We start from the raw sequence: 13,375 nt of genomic DNA on the forward strand, positions 1-13,375 counted from the left end.
AGATTAAAAACCACTGTTTGTATAGAGTAAAATCATATGTTCTCCCATACATGTGTTTGTGCCAACAACTGATATTGAAATAATCACTTGTTGCCTTGGTTAAAAACATGGAATAATTTTTACTAATTATAAACATCTATAAAACATAATATTACTGATAATGCTTAAACATTTGGTGTGACAGACATATTTTCTCTGGTAAATATCTCATAATGATAATTTGTAATCCTAATTAGCACTAGTACATATTAATCAGTTACATCTTTATTTCTGTCTGAGGTCTATTACATAGTTGCCTCTATCGGTCCCATATTGGACCCTGTCGGCTCTATCTTAGTTACATATCATGTGAGACCCTGTCTCTGGATATTTCATCCCTGTTTAATACTTATAACTGACACCTGCCTTATTCAGCAGCCTGGCTGACTACAGATACATTCTGATTGGTTAACGAGAGATGGGGGTGTTCGTATACTAATACGAATACCCTTGCACAGGTGGACATAATGAGGGTCCACTCACTCTTCCTCTGCTGCCGCGGGATCCACGCTCCCTTCCTATCGCTCTGGAGCTCACAGTTGATTAGCCACTCCTGGAAAGAAGCAGGATGATGAGCCTCCCTGCCAGGTCGAAGAGCCTCCATGCCAGGTTGAAGATTGGCTAGTTGCCCTGTGTGGGGGTATTTGTATACAGTCAACCCTCCACTTACGAACTTAATCTATTCCGGAAGGAAGTTTGTAAATTGAAAAGATTTTAACTCAAATCAGCATTTCCCATAGGAATGCACTGAAAACCAATTAATCTGTTGTGGCTGTTTTTGGTTCTTAGGTTGAGGGGAGGTTTGTAAGTCGAAGCATTAGTTCCCATAGGAACTAATGCAAAGCCAGTTAATCCGTTCCTACCACTAGGGGCAGATTTTTTTCTTTTTTTTCTTTTAACCTAAGATGTCTTAGGATTTAAAAAAAGGAAAGAAAAGAGGGAGGAAATGAACAAACACTGTTTTAAAAGAACACTTTTTAAATCAAGCACCTTTTACACCAAAACAGGCACCTTTTCAAACAAGCACCTTTTAAATCAAAACAAGCAGCTTTTAAAGCAACCAAGCACGTTTTTACCCAAGCAGGTTTTATCTCAAACTGAGCTCCCTTTTACCCAAGCACCATTTAACCCAAACAAAGCACCTTTTAAACTAAATTTTACATTTTTGGAATATTATGAAGCACACCTGGAGAAACAGATAGCCATGATATTCTTGGATGCAGAGAAAGCCTTTGATAATCTTGATTGGAATTTTATGTTGTACTCGCTGGATGCGCTGCAAGTTGGAGAAAGATTTTTGAAGCTAATTAAAGCAATTTATACTCAACAAAAGGCAAAAGTGAGAATTAATGGCGAGCTGTCGAAAGAAATACAAATACAGAAAGGTACCAGACATGGGTGTCCACTCTCGCCACTACTATTCATTCTGACTTTAGAAATATTAACCGAAAAAATCAGAGATAAAAAGGAATAGAAAGGATTGAAAGGAAAAGGTCAAATTTATAAACTTCAAGCTTTTGCAAACAATTTAGTCATTATACTGGAAGATCCATTGTATTCAATAGAAGACCTGATGATGACGTTGAAAAACTTTGGCGATATGGCAGGAATGAGAATAAACCAAAAGAAAACAAAATACGAAAAATATGAGAGAACAAGATTGACAGAAGTAGAGAAGATGAACTTCCAGGAGGAAAAGAGAATCGGATATTTAGGGATCCAAATTACAAAGAAGACGAGTACATTATTCAAAGATAAATATATTAAATTGATTAAGGAGATACAAAACAATTTGGAGAAATGGGATAAACTACAATTATCGTTGTTGGGAAGAATTGTGACGATTAAAATGAGTGTCTTGCCAAAAATTCTATTCTTATTTCAGACAATCCCTATCACATTAAAACAGACCTTTTCCCAAGAACTTAATAAGATAATTATGAGATTTGTATGGCAAGGTAAAAAACCAAGAATTAAAATCAAAGCAATGCAAGATGTCAAACAGAGAGCTGGTTCTGGCCTTCCAGATTGGGTTCTGTATTATCGATCTTGTATTTTAGATTTGATAAAAGAATGGATAACTTTGGGAAATGATAGATTACTCAGTTTGGAAGGACATGACTTGCAGTTAGGCTGCCACGATTATTTATGTTATAAAAAGGATAAAGAGCAAAAGCATTTTAATTTACATATGATAAGAGTTTTATTGGGAACTTGGAAAAAGATTATACAACAAATTTATCAAAAAAACACCAGTATTGGTATCACCTATAGAGGCCTTTACGCAACCAAATCTTATGACGAAAGCAAAACTTTTAAGATACCAATATTTATTAAAAGAGGATTGTGAATTAAGGCCTAAAGAAGAGCTAGAGACACAGAATATTTACATAGACTGGTGGTCCAGAGCACAGCTGGAATCTAGATATACAAAAGACGAAATAGAATGTTTTTATTCAGAACAAACGACATTTGATAAGCTGTTATTACGTTCAAAAGATAAAATAGTTAAGAAAATGTATTATTATCTGTTAGAAATCAAAATGCAAGATGAAATGGTTAAAGAATGTATGATTAAGTGGGCACAAAACATAGGGCATAATATTGATATTGATCAATGGTTGAAAACATGGCAAAATAATATAAAGCTTACAAAATCGGTTAATTTTAAAGAGAATATATGGTATATAAGATGTTTTACAGGTGGCATATGACTCCAGAAAAATTGTCGAAGATGTGTACAGATGTATCAAATGTGTCTTGGAAATGTGAAGCACATGTGGGAAGCTATTATCATGTGTGGTGGTCATGTAGAGTAGCGAAACAGTATTGGAAAAGAGTACATGCTGTGCTGCAACAAATATTCTTTGTAAGGTTCCACTAACCCCAGAACTGTTTTTATTGAGTATGATACCTGATAACATAGATAAGGAAAAGAAGTACATACCTCTCCCAATTTGAAGAGACCCTTGTCCAGCAGGCCGTGGCAAAGAGGAAGTCACAAAAGCAGCAAAACCAGGGAGCTGGACAGGGGACAGATTGGATTTGTCTTCAGTGTGGAAGAGATTGCCACTCTCGAATTGGCCTCTTCAGCCACACTAGACGCTGTTCCAAGTCCTCCATACAGAGCACAACACCATAGTCTTTCGAGACTGAAGGATGCCTAACATAGTCACTGCAGCTAGAATTCTTTATGCCAAAAATTGGAAAACTCCGATGGTACCGAAACAAGAAGATCTTATAGAGAAGATACGGGAAACAGCGGAAATGGACATTTTATCAGAATTTATGAAGGACTGTCCTCTACAAAAGGCAATTGAAAGATGGGACTTATTCTACAAATGGTTTGAGTCATTAGACATTGCTTGAAGAACATGCATTAGAATGAGAACTTAAATGTGGAAGGCAGAAAATAGCAAAAAGAGCAATTTGGAATGTTGATATGGCAATATGTATAGAATGGATATTAGTATGTCATTGTTTCTCCTCTTCCCTTTAACCTCAATCCCTTTTTCCTTCCTGTTACCCTTTGCTAAAAATAAAATATTAAAAAATACCAAATTTTACATTTTAAAATGACCCACTCTCTAACCGCTTGGATGAGCAAGGAAGCAGACAAGCAGCCTCTTCGCTAACTGAAAGTTCAAATTTCCCACTTTCCCTGCCTTCCCCGCACTTTTTTTCCTTTTGTAACTTGAATCCGAGTTTGCAAGTCGAGTCCATATTTTCCTATCAGAGTGGTTCGTAAGTTGAAATGTTTGTAACTAGGGCCATTCGTAAGTTGGGGGTTGACTGTATGAATACGAATACCCCCATCTCTAGTTAGAATTGTATCATATACAAATACAACTGTCCTTCTTCTCTTGCTTCCAATAAAATAATTCTATTTCAAGCAAATACCTTTTCTTCTCCTCCCTCAGATCCGCTCTGACTCCTGGCTTCTGCTTTTTCACAAGCGCTCTCTAAAATCTTAGCGCCTTGAGCCTTAAGCTAGCCCACTGGTCCTCAGATCCTGAGGTAAAATACAAGAATTTTCTTTCAGAGTCGTTCCCTATCTCAGACCCCTCAGATCTGGGTTCAGAAGCCCCCACCACTAAGCTTTTCCCAAAAGCTCTAGTGAGGAACCAAACTTCTTTGCCACAGACCTCTGTCTAAAAGGTATCCTTGACTCAAGAAAAATTCTTTTTTAAAATCAGGCTTCACTGGAGTTCTTCGAGTCCAAACTCAGGCTTTACTGGATTCCTTCGTATCCTGCCGCTGGACTCCAATTGTGGCGTTCACTCTCGTGCCCCCTTGCTTGACCATCAAGACTCTGAGCACACAAAGGCAAACAATCCCCTCTTTTACACTTGCTGCCCCCAGGTGATCACTAAACCACCATTACTTCAGGAAGATGAAGATTCAGTTCCATACTTCAAGATCTTTTAAACAGAACTTTTGTTTATTGATTACAGAAATTGAAATTGATTCATGAATATCTTGTGTAGATAAAGGTATTATTAACAACAACCTTCTAATTAGTAGTACACTCCTAATTCTAATCACACCTCAGAATTCCCTAAACCCCACACTCTAACTACTTCTCCCTCACTCTTCACTGTTACTGACTTTTTTACTCTTACTGACTCTGATTCTCTGACTCCGCCTCTTATAGCATCTCTCTCGGCTCTGCCTCTCAGCAACATGAATATGCATGAACCATTACATAACAAAACATGAACCATTGACCTAATAAATGGGGAACACTACAACAACATTCTGGTTCTTGCAAATACATTTAAGCATACATTTGCATATATTGTACATATGTCTATATTAACTGCCCCTGTTTTAAGATCTTTCGCTTTGACTCACTACCCTCATAAGCATTTAATAATTATTATGTTTAATTATTTTAATAGTGTGATTTATTACATTTGCAATTGTTTTAATATTTGCTTTTAAATATTATTTTAAGCTATCTAGTCACTATACAGGGAGAAAGATGTGCAGGCAGGCAGGCAGGCAGGCAGGCAGGCAGGCAGGCAGGCAGGCAGAGAGATAGCTAGCTAGCTAGCTAGCTAGCTAGCTAGCTAGCTAGATAGATAGATAGATAGCTAGCTAGCTAGCTAGATAGATAGATAGATAGCTAGCTAGCTAGCTAGCTAGCTAGCTAGATAGATAGATAGATAGATAGATAGATAGATAGATAGATAGATAGATAGATAGATAGATAGATAGATAGATAGATAGATAGATAGATAGATAGATAGATAGATAGATAGATAGATAGATAGATAGATAGATAGATAGATAGATAGATAGATAGATAGATAGATAGATAGATAGATAGATAGATAGATAGATAGAAATGTATTATTATTGGATTCCAGCCCTGTAAGTAAAGTGTTCTGTTTGTGTAAGGCAAGATGGTGAAACTGGCCACTCAGCAGCCATGCAGAAAGACTCATCCTCCCTCCCACTGCCTGGAGTGGCCAGGCGAGTATTTTATTTATTTTATTTATTTGTTCGATTTCTATCCCACCCATCTGGTATATTCTACCACTCCGGGCGGCTTACAGAATATGAAAACAATTTAAAAACATAAAAACATTAGCATACAATAACAAATAGTGCAGGAATAAATAAATAATAAATAGCAAAGCAAAAGAAATCAGTAGTTGACAGGAGGGAAGGCCTGGATGTATATCCATGTTTTCAGTTGGCATTTGAAAGTACCCAGCGTAGGAGCCTCGCGAATCTCCGGAGGAAGGTTGTTCCAAAGGCGAGGAGCCACCGCTGAGAAGGCCTGGCTTCAAGTTTTTTCCATCTGGGCCTCCCTCGGCGTCAGGCTCCTCAGCCTCACCTCCTGACTCATGCAGGTGATCTGAGTAGATCTTGGTGGGAGCAGGCGCTCCGCCAAGTATCGAGGTTCTAAACCATTTAGGGCCTTATAGGTAAGCATTAGAATTTTGAATTCAATGTGGAAACGGATGGGCAGCCATTGCAGCATGGCCAGAACAGGAGAAATATGTTGGTGTTTTCTCACTGCAATAAGGAGTCTAGCCGCTGCATTCTGGACCACTTGAAGTTTCCGCATCAGCCTCAAAGGCAGCCCCACGTAGAGCGCGTTACAGTGGTCTAATCTTGAGATTACAAGCGCATGTACCAAAGTAGTGAAAGTAGGGTCACAGCCGGGCAATTCACCAAAGATGGAAAAAGGCGGTGCGAACTACTGACGCCACCTGGGTTTCCATGGTGAGCGTCAGGTCCAGGTGTACTCCCAGGCAGCAAACCCCACTCTTAGCAGCCAGGGTCAACCCCCCCCCCAAATGTGAGAGAGCCACCCAGGCCACCAACCCCAAGGGCGTCCACCCTTAGAACTTCCGTCTTATCCGGGTTCAGCCTCAGCCCATCTTCCTGCATCCACTGCAGTTCGTAGAGTAGGAAGAAGCAAGAGCTGGGGGAGCAATTGGAAGGATGAAGGGGGCTGCTGCTTTTGGATATACGAGTGGACGGGCTGGCCACAGGAGCTGGCCCCTCATTAGGTCCAGCTGTACGGGGATATTCGTATTTGTGTATGAATACCCCCGTCTCTAATCATGGCCTTAAAAATGGCACTCTAATCTGTAAGCGTGAGAAGGGAGATTAACTCTTTAAAGATGGCGACTGCCATTTGTGTTTATATATTACAGGTTTGAATTAAAGGTTTAAGCACTGTATAGCAATGTTTGAAAATAAAGAAAGGAATAAATAATTCTTAACTGGCATTTTTATTGATCAATTTGAAAGAGGTTTACTCAGAAGTGGGTTCCAATGTGCTCAGTGGGGCTTACTCAATATATAAATGAACAATGGATTGTAATCTTTAAGAAAATAGTTGTTCCCTTAATCAGGGATGCCATTTTGATTGTTGAAAATCTATTAATCCAAACAGTTAGTTGATTAAATATTGTAGCTGTTTTGGACAATAAGAGTGACCAACTCATATCAACAATCTTAAAAGCTTCTCTTATGGATATTTCAATGGTTCCATCTGTGGTAGAGACTATGTGCTATATAATGGCTAAAATCCTGTTGCTTTGTTATACATGCAGAAGGCAAATGACATAACATTCGGTTACTTCTAGACTGCAATTAAAGAGTTCCCACTGGGATTCTGAAACACACACCAAGCAGGTGGTGCATACACTCTCGAGAATCCTGGCATCCCAGATCCAAAGAGGATATGAGCTCCTATATATTACCTGGCTTGAATTAATTGTAGTAGTTTCTCTTTTGCTCCAGAGTTCAATTCAAGATACACCTTTTGATGGATAGCTGCCTCCTGCCCTGTGTGCTTGCCTGGAATTTGAGATTTGTCCCCCTGCCCCCAGCTCAGTGGCTTGTTGCAGATGCTGGTGAGTACACGGCCCAGGCCTTTTGCTTCCCCAAGCCCCAGAATAAAGACGCATGACAACCATTCTTTGGATTTTAAAATGGGCCACACTTTATTAAACCAATTTAAATTCAATCAATAAACCAATCCCAAACTGAGGGGGCCTGCGGTAGTGCGGGGAAATAACTCCATGTCATCCAATAATTCCTTGTCCGTCAAAGGGCGAGTCCCCAGCCCCCCAGGTTCCCGCCGTCTAATGACCGTAGAAACCTGGAGGGCCTTAATTAACACCCCGGACCCGGGGCCATCTTATTGATGACTCCCGATCTGTAAGTGGCCCAGCCCGTCAGCTGCTTCCAGCCCTGGGATCGCACGATCATCAGAGCCGAAAGGAGTCACTGGCTATTGGCTTTATCAAAATTATAAAAGGGGGACACACCAAACCACCAGTTATTCCCGCACTACCCGCCAGTGTGACCAAATAATAACCACCCTTAAGCGCAGCCAACAAACCCTTTTCCAGTGTGGGATAGGCGAAAAATCCCCCCATCCAAAGCCAATCAGGATAGAGGTCAAAAATTCCTATCCGGCCCCTAAAAAGGCGACCCCAATACACACTAGAAAGAGGGTGGGCGGGTGGGTGCCAAAACCGAAAGAGCAACTTCGCAGAGCCGTCCCCTGACTATATAGCCTCCCTAGTCCCCCGTCATGTGACCTTGTTGTCAGCTTCTTCCGGGGCTAGGGAAGCAAAGCAACGTCGCTCAGATCAAGGGCGCGAAACCGCGCCCCTCCTGAGCGCGGGATCATTCTCTGTCAGAGCATCTTGATTGTGGAATTGCCTCCCAAGGAAATTCAGGATAACTCCAGCTCTTATAAGGTTCTGGCAAGCAAGCCAGGTTGCCTTGCTTCAATTGGCCTTTTGTGAGTCAATGTGGTTTAAAAGCTATTTTGTTTGTATGCTTGTTTTTTCCCCAGTGGTTAGTTGGTTGTTTGGCTGGCTGGCCGGCTGGCTTGTTTGAATTTTTACCCTGCCCAGGGTAAAATGGCCAGGCCATTACCATTCTTTAAAGAATGCTGACTTTTAACACTGTATTTTTTAAAATAAATTTTCAATAAATGTTTTTTGGGCTTTGTTGTGGCTATTTACTAATTAATGATAAATATACACTTTTAATAATATAAGAAGTGTAAATAGTAAGTTCAACTGAAAGAACTCCCCCTCCTTTTAATTATTCAGTTTTTCTTTATAAATGAATCATGATCTAACTCACGGACAACTTCAAAAGATAAAGAGCAAGGAAAAACATATATAATATCAAAATAATGCCTATCTACACAAAAGAACACAATTATTGCATAGCAGCCAGCAAACGTTTGAAAGATACGGAGCAATTACGTTTCACTTCCTTCTGACTCTGAAACGTGATGCCGATAACCTTCTGAAACCCACAGGTAGCAGAAGGCTTCATTCTCTAATTGGAATTCTAACAATGAGTCTTTAAAGTCTTGGTGACAATAAACCCATTACTGACTGCCCATACAGCGTAATCATGAAACTACTGACATTTCGTGTGTGTGTGTGTGTGTGTGTGTGTGTGTGTGTGGATTGTTCAAAAATAATGATTAATTTAGGAACTATTTTTAAATTGCTTTCCCAGACACAATGAATGAACAATGGGGGACTATCAATACAAAATAGAGATGCTTTGAGTTTTCTGCATCATATTCAAACCAAAGAAAGACAGAAAAAGACCTCAAAGAGTAGGATGCAGTAAGTAAAAGGGAAAAGATAGTAGCAAATTAGAATAAAGAAGCTTTGGACTAAAGGTTCCTTGGGGTCCAAGGGGGAAAAGAGTATAAAAATGAAAACAAGATTTTTTTAAAAAAAATGCTTTGTTGCTTTCATTTACCAAACAGAATATAAAAGGATATATAATACAAACCAGGAAGGAAAACAAATTATTACAAAGACCAAGAGCAACATGAAAAAAATAAGACCAGTTATAAAATCTAGTCTGTAGAATTATGTTTGATTTCACATAATACTTAGGGTGATTATATTGTACAACATCAGCAAGGGTGGCTTACAGTCAGGGAGAGGAGTCAACTCATCCTGAAATAATGAGGTAAGGCACTTCTCCTGTTCAAACCATGGACCTCCTAAGGCCAGCAGTATGTGGCTATTGTTATGTGATCAGGGGTGTGTGTGTGTGTGTGTGTGTGTGTGTGTGTGAGAGAGAGAGAGAGAGAGAGAGAGAGAGAGAGAGAGAGTGTAAACAAAATTCAGAACTGTGCCTTTGTGCCCGCCCGCCCCCATGCGTGCCATTCTTTCAGTATGGAGCAGGTCCAGAGACCAATGCGCATCTCTATTTCCCGGCAAGTAACGACATATACATCTCATCTAGAAGGGAACAGAGATTTGCCTTGTTCCCTTGATGTGGTCTATGTACAAAAACTGGTGCCTGCCCCATCCTGTGCTCTTTTGGAAATCTAAATAACATTGGCAGAGGAACAAATAAAAATACCCTTGCTGTTGTACATGGCATTGTTAGGTCCTGTAATTATGCTGCCAGAGTAAATGTGGGAGTAGAGCTGGCAATGTTATTTGTGTCATTTTTTCCCTAACAGTGTCCAAGGAGGACCATCTCTATGCAAAAGAAATAATGGACACTGTGAGCAACTATGTCTCCCTAAGGAGGGCATGGTGCTTAGTCAGGGAGTCTTTCAGGCCCCAAATCTATCACTTTACACTAAGTCCTCAAACTTCAGCAGTGCATAGCATCTGTGCCGTAGACTAGCCTGACCTTTGAAAAACACTTTGCTTTACTCAGTACCTTGCAAGTACTTGAACATGGGCTTTGTGATTCCTTAGAACTCACAACCGCTCAGTTAAATAGGACTTCTCTATAGTAGCCAGTGAGTGGCCTTTCTGCTCCTCTGGATTTAGCCAAACCCTGCTGGTCCAAAAGACTAGTCCTCAATGAAGTTTTTGTAATTATTTTTTATTAAGAGAATAAAGATTTAAAAAAACAGCTTAAGCGGTGTCATTCAAAGGTTACAGTAATTAAATTAAGCAGTTAAAGGTAAAGGTTCCCCTTGACATTTTTAGTCCAGTCGTTTCTGACTCTAGGGGGCGGTGCTCATCCCATTTTCAAGCCGTAGAGCCAGCGCTTGTCCAAAGACAGTTTCCGTTGTCATGTGGCCAGCGTGACTAGGGAATGCCATTTTTTATTCCCACCTTAAAAATAAGAAACTCTAAGATCTAAGCTGTGGTGGGCTAATACCACCCTTCCTTCTTACCATTCTACATTCTGTAAACAACTGGCAACATAACTCAATCCATCATCAATCCTTCTTAGCTTCACATAAGCTAAGAGAGAGAGAGAGAGAGAGAGAGAGAGAGAGAGAGAGAGTTCTCAACATCCCTTCTCCTCCATCTTTTCTACACCACTTGGACCTCCTTCTTCATGGTTGTAAACCAATTAACTCTTGGAGGCGTAACTGCTCACTCCACCTCCAATTCTCATGGAGATGCAGGTGTGTTATTCCTTCCCAATTAGACTGGAATTTGTTGGGTCTTCGCACTGGGCCTCCTCGACCTTGCATGCTTATCAGGAGTCAGTCACTCTGTACCCAGTGTAGCTGTAAGTTAGGAAAAACAGCCTCTCAGCCTTTACCACATTCCAATGTCCTCAACTCATTTCACTTTGAAAGCTAATAGACTCAATTTTCTCTCATCCTCAGTGACTACAAGTCCCACTCTCCTTCAATGTAATCACAGACACAAATTGAACAAAAGGAATGGCAATAATCAGAAACCTGTTTCATTTTATTTTAATTTACCTGGACACTCTGCACAGGATCTGAATGTTGATATTCTGGGGGGGGGGGGGGGGGGAGAAAATACAAGACAAGAATCCAGAGAGACACACCTGAGATTCTATATACTTGCTGAGCATTTCAATGGACTCAATATTAATCAAGGCTTCTTAGGGCACTACCTAATATAAAACACTACAATAATTGCACCATATCTACTGTTATTGCCCAGATATATTTCCCTTCTTACCACATCCATCTTAAAAGTTTCCAAGGTAACCAAAGAGTCTTAACTCATTACCATGTTGTTCTTGCTGTCATTTACTGCCTGGGGTAATCTACCAACCATTGTCACTGTTTAAAAATCTCCTAGAAAGGAGCTAGATCATAAACAGGGGTCTTAAAGGTCATTACCAACTGTAAAAAGCTAATCTCATTACAGTGGGCTCTCTACTTAAGAACGTCTTTACTTAAGAACAATCCAACTTAAGAACAGCTCCATTTGCTAAATTTTGCTTCTACTTGAGAACAGAAATCCAAGATAAGAACAGGAAAAAAAAACTTTCCTGCTCTTTTTTTAACCTTAGGTCATCTTAGGTTAAAAAAAATTCTCCCCCTAGTGGTAGAGTACGTATTAACCAGCTTTGCATTAGTTCCTATGGGAACTAATGCTTCAATGTACGAACGCACCTCTACATAACAAAAAAACAGCCAGAATGGATTAATTGGTTTTCAGTCCATTCCTATGGGAAATTTTGCTTCAACTTAAGAACGTTTCAACTGAAGAACACCATTCCAAAACCGATTAAGTTCTTAAGTAGAGGTTCCACTGTAGTTTCTATGGACGGAAAAGAGCAGATACGAATTAAATGGTTTTCAATGCATTCCTATGGGAAATGCAGATTCAACATAAGAACTTTTCAATTTGAGAACCACCTTCCAATACGGATTAAGTTCTTAAGTAGAGACCCCACTGTATAATTACCAATCATGTTGGTTCTACCATTGTTATTCTATGTCAGGGTTCTTGACTTACACTCTTTTACAGTACAAAGCTTCAATAGAATAGATCTGAATATCAAACAGAGGCCATCACCCTCCTATAACTAAACTTTCTAACTAACCAAACTGTCTCTGTATTTTGTCTCTGTATTTTGATCCTATGTATAAATGTAAAAAAAAATTTGCCATGTTATCTCACTTTTATGTCTGAAGAATTTAAAATACCCACTTTACCTCATTTAAAATATAACAGTCTTTGAGATGTGACAAGGTTTCATGGGATCTGGAGAGTATCCTTCTGTTAAAGAAAATTTGCAGTTTATGAATTGAGGTGTTGGTTCATTCTGGAATTTTCTTTATAGAAAGTCCAATGGCTGTCTTAAAAAAAGATGGTTGCTTCCATCTCCACACAACCTGCCCCCACCCCCTTCCCACAGCCCCCGCTGCCTCCCTACATTTTGCTGCCACTCCTCCTCCACCACCACTGTCATCTTGAGAGGACACCAGCTCCACAGGCCATCCGGTCTCTGTGCATGTGCATTTTGTCTTTTTAGTTAGCTGGCCTGTCCGCTAGCTCAGTGGCCTTCTTGCATGTCCCTGCCTCTCAGCTGATAGGCAGGAACATGCGCAGAGGCCAGCAGCCTGAGGTGGGCCTATCAAAGTGACAGCAGCAGTGGAGGTAGAGGAGGCAGCAGCAGAAAAAGGTAGGGTGGTGACAGGGGTAGTGGGAAGGGGGCAGGAGGAAGGCTGTGGGAAGGCAGCGAACCAGGAGGTTCAGAAAATCACCAGAAAAAAATCATTGGTTCAGATTGTCCAGTTTGGATGAACTCAAACCGAACCAAATCAATGGATTTTTGATGAATTTCCTGGTTCACTGTTTACTTAATGCCCATCTCTAGTGGTAAACATGGGAGTGTTTCCTGTAGACCATCTTGACTGCTATCATTGGTGTTGCCAACATTCAGTTTGACCTTTGTCAGGTAAAGCTTGGTATCTTTTTTTCCTACTGGCAATGTGGGCATAATATTATGCTGCAATATTGCTCCATTTCCTGGGGGTTTGGGTCATGGATAAAGGTAAAGGTAAAGGTAAATGTTCCCCTTGACATTTAGTCCAGTCATGTCAGACTCTAGGGTGCGGTGCTCATCCCTCTCTCCA

The sequence above is a fragment of the Pogona vitticeps genome, chromosome 11 (genome assembly GCF_051106095.1).
Source record: "Pogona vitticeps strain Pit_001003342236 chromosome 11, PviZW2.1, whole genome shotgun sequence".
In the NCBI taxonomy this organism is placed as follows: domain Eukaryota; kingdom Metazoa; phylum Chordata; class Lepidosauria; order Squamata; family Agamidae; genus Pogona; species Pogona vitticeps.